We start from the raw sequence: 4,511 nt of genomic DNA, 5'->3' as shown, positions 1-4,511 counted from the left end.
TGAATGTTCCTTTTGTAGGCGTATTGGGAGGGGGCTTAACCTCTATGGTCTTGGTGTGACAGGGTATCCTTGGGCTGTATGTTTCCCTGTCAGCAGGTCTGTGTGGTTCAGGATCAGTAGGTTTAATGAAGGTGGGCAGATAATTGAGGTCTGCTGGGGATAGCAGACTACTAAGGACAGCTGGGGAAGCCCCAGACACCTGATTTCCTTTGATGAAAGTCTGCCTTTTGCTCATGGTGTTTCATTGAGGCAATAATAATGTTGGCTAAGTCAATAGTATAATCCCAATGAAATAAAATATAGACAGATATAATATTGCAGGCCTTTAATCTCACTTCACAGGAAACAAGGCAGGAGGATGTCTGTAAGTAGCCATTCTGGTCTACATAGCTTGACCAGAACAGTCAGGCCTGTCTTATGTTATCCTGTGTATAAAACAAACAAACAAAACAAACAAACATTAATTTAAAAATGGGTGATGAAGCTAGCACAGGGATGGCGGAGTCTTCTGAGTCCTTCTCAGCAGCATCTAGCCCTGCTCCTCAGCAGTGACAGATCAGTGATCCCCTCATCTCCAGCCCAGGCCGCAGCTCCTGACGTGCTGACACTCTTACCTCCAGCCCTGGTAGAGACCTCCCCCCATTTGAGGATGAGTCCGAGGGGCTGCTGGGCACGGAGGGGCCCGTGGAGGAAGAAGAGGATGGAGAGGAACTCATGGTGATGGTATGGAGAGAGACTACCATCCCATTCCCGAGCTCGATGTCTACGATGTCTACGAGGCAGAGGGATTGGCCCTGGATGCTGAAGATGTGGAGGAGCTGAGAGCCAGTCAGAGTGAGGCAGCTGAGCGGGTTATGAGGCAGCAGGACTATGAGGCTGGCAGAGGCCTGGGTTGCATGCGTCGTGGGCTGCTGTACGACAGCGACGAGGAAGATGAGGAGCGGCCTGCCCATAAGCACCGCCACGTAGAGCGTGCCACAGAAGATGACGAGGAGGATGAAGAGATGATTGAGAGTACTGAGAACATGGAGGACCTCAAGGGTCACTCGGTGCGCGAGTAGGTGAGCATGGCAGGGCCCAGGCTGGAGATCCACCACCGTTTCAAGAACTTCTTGCACACCCACGTGGACAGCCATGGCCACAATGTCTTCAAGGAGTGTATCAGTGATGTGTGCAAAGAGAACTGGGAGAGTTTGGTAGTAAATTATGAAGACCTGGCAGCCCGGGAACATATGTTGGCATGCTTCTTACCCGAGGCACCGGCTGAGCTGCTGCAGATCTTTGATGAGGCCGCCCTGGAAGTTGTGTTGTCCATGTATCCTAAATATGACCTCATCACCAACCACATTCACGTGCGCATCTCCCACCTGCCTCTGGTGGAGGAGCTGCATTCACTGAGGCAGCTACACCTGAACCAGCTGATCCATACCAGCGGTGTGGTGACCAGTTGCACTGGAGTCCTGCCCCAGCTCAGCATGGTCAAGTATAACTGTAGCAAGTGCAACTTTATACTGGGGCCTTTCTGCCAGTCTCAGAACCAGGAGGTGAACCTGGCTCCTGCCCTGAGTGCCAGTCAACTGGGCCCTTTGAGATCAACATGGAGGAGACCATCTATCAGAACTACCAATGGATCCGCATCCAGGAGAGTCCCGGCAAGGTGGTGGCTGGCCGGCTGCCCCGTTCCAAGGATGCCATCCTCCTTGCTGATCTGGTGGACAGCTGCAAGCCAGGAGACGAGATAGAGCTGACCAGCATTTACCACAATAATTATGATGGCTAGCTTAACACCACCAACGGCTTTCCCATCTTCGTCACCATCATCCTGGCCAACCATGTTGCCAAGAAGGACAACAAAGTGGCCATGGGTGAGCTCACTGATGAGGACGTGAAGATGATCACCAGTCTTTCCATGGATCAGCAAATCGGAGAGAAGATCTTTGCCAGCATTGCAACCTCCATCTATGGGCATGAAGACATGAAGAGAGGCCTGGCTCTGGCCCTGTTTGGAGGGGAGCCCAAGAACCCAGGTGGAAAGCACAAGGTTCGAGGTGACATCAATGTGCTCTTGTGTGGGGACCCTGGCACAGTAAAGTCCCAGTTCCTCAAATAAAAAAAATTGTCCAGCCATGCCATCTTCACCACTGGCCAAGGTGCATCAGCTGTGGAACTCATGGCGTATGTTCAGCGGCATCCTGTCAGCAGAGAGTGGACCTTAGAGGCTGGAGCCCTGGTTCTGGCCGACCAGGGGGTGTGTCTCATTGGTGAGTTTGACAAGATGAATGACCAGGACAGGACCAGCATCCACAAGGCCATGGAACAGCAAAGCATCTCCATCTTCAAGGCTGGCATCATTACCTCGCTGCAAGCCTGCTGCACCATCATAGCTGCTGCCAACCCCATAGGGGGCTGCCACGACCCTTCACTGATCTTCTCAGGGAATGTAGACCTCACAGAGTCCATCATTTCCCGCTTTGATATCCTGTGTGTGGTGAGGGACACTGTTGATCCTGTTCAGGATGATATGCTGGCCCGCTTTGTGGTTGGCAGCCACATCAGACACCACCCCAGCAACAAGAAGGATGAAGGGGTGACCAACGGTGGTACCACAGAGCCAGCCATGCCCAACACATACGGTGTGGAGCCCCTGCGTGAGGAGGTCCTGAAGAAGTATATTATCTATGCCAAGGAACGGGTCTGCCCAAAGCTCAACCAGATGGACCAGGACAAAGTGGCCAGGATGTACAGCGGCCTGAAGAAGGAGTCCATGGCAACGGGCAGTATTCCCATCACAGTGCGACACATCAAGTCCATGATCTGCATGGCAGAGGCCCATGCATGCATGCACCTGCGAGACTACGTAATGGAAGATGATGTCAACATGGCCATCTGCATGATGCTGGAGAGCTTCATTGACACCCAAAAGTTCAGTGTCATGCGCAGCATGCACAAGACTTTTGCCTGGTATCTCTCCTTCCATCGAGATAACAATGATCTGATGCTCTTCATACTGAAGCAGTTGGTGGCTGAGCAGGTGACATACCAACATAACTGCTTTGGGGCCCAGCAGGACACCATCGAAATGCCTGAGAAGGACCTGATGGACAAGGCCAGGCAGATCAATATCCACAACCTCTCTGCCTTCTACGACAGCAACCTCTTCAAAATCAACAAATTCAGCCGTGACCTGAAACGCAAGCTGATCCTACAGCAGTTCTGAGATAAAGAGCAACTTAGAAGTGTTTACAAACTTTTCCAGAACGTTCTTGGAGCCTGTGATGGAGGAGCACAAGACCCTGCCTACAGAGGGAGGGCCCATGCTCCTTGTGCTGATTTTCTTCCCGCCTAGCCTGTGCCTTCGTTCGCTTCTTGTACAGTTTCTTATAGTTTATTTTTTAATAAATTTGAATACAACTTAAAAATTAAAAATGACAGAAAGCAAATTTTATAGCATTTAAACAATAATGCAGAGCAAAATAATAATAATGCCATTCATTCCCAAGTCAATTATGTACGTTGTGGATGTGGCTTAATGGAGAACAGCACCATCTAAATAACTAAAGAAACTAAACTGTCTAAGCTATTGTAATGGATTAAGTTAAATTTAATAAAGTTTGAGGGCCTCCTTTTCAAAAATATAGCAAAGCGGTCAAAAAGAGAACATTCGAATGAGGAGGAAACTGTGTATGTTGATAATACATTGTTGGGGAAAAAACTTTTGTTACATAATGGCAAAAAAAGACATTCCCTACTGGATCTCACAGAAACTATGGTTGCCTGCAAAGGGTCTGTACAAGACTGACTCTGTCAACATCAAACATGTATCAAGCAGGGGGGTCACAGGCTTTACTATTCTCCATTGAACTATTGGCAACTGATTGATTATAGGGGAAGGAAAATTATTGCCTTTTGTTTTACGCCAAACAGCACACCAGGTTCCAAAGAATACTTCCAGACTCATAGCCACACAGATAGTCCAGGTTAAAAAAATCAAAGTATCAAAAATGAAACAAAACAATGCATAAATATGGGAAAAGTATCTATAAGGAGGAGGGAGTACAGGAGAGGTGTGAAGTGGAAATTTCTGGTTTCTTTGGAGACTCAGTTGTGTAATGTGATGAATTTCTGGAAACTGTCTTAATGGGGGATGTTTTTACTGAAACAGATATGTGGGAGAATGTTTTGCTGAGAACAGATTGTGGTATTTTTTCTGGAAGCAGCCTGAAAAGGGAGTATGTGATGTTTTGCTAAAGCAGACAATTGAGAGAACATGTGATGTTTGGAAAGCCTATAAATGTAACAAAACAGACAGTGGGCAATGCTGTATGGTTTTGGTTTACCTTGCCTTTCTTTGCTGATCATCACTGGGCTTTGCAAACAATCACTGACGACACTTGGTAGTATTGGTTTGCCTTGCCACTCTTTGCTAGTCACCATTTGTCTTGACTTCATAGAGAACTTCTGGTGGTGTTCTGGTGGCTTCTTGCTGCTTCCTCAGACTCAAGCCAATTGGC

The 4,511-nt window shown here is 48.2% G+C and overlaps 1 pseudogene; it reads left to right on the top strand.

The window, feature by feature from the left end:
* Positions 1–495: 495 nt before the first annotated feature.
* On the top strand, positions 496–3,217 carry Mcm2-ps1 (minichromosome maintenance complex component 2, pseudogene 1; annotated as a pseudogene).
* Positions 3,218–4,511: the final 1,294 nt, after the last annotated feature.

The sequence above is a fragment of the Rattus norvegicus genome, chromosome X, assembly GCF_021556685.1.
Source record: "Rattus norvegicus strain SHRSP/BbbUtx chromosome X, alternate assembly SHRSP_T2T, whole genome shotgun sequence".
In the NCBI taxonomy this organism is placed as follows: domain Eukaryota; kingdom Metazoa; phylum Chordata; class Mammalia; order Rodentia; family Muridae; genus Rattus; species Rattus norvegicus.
The sequence above is the reverse complement of the archived record's forward strand: the minus strand, read 5'-3'. Positions and strand labels throughout refer to the sequence as shown.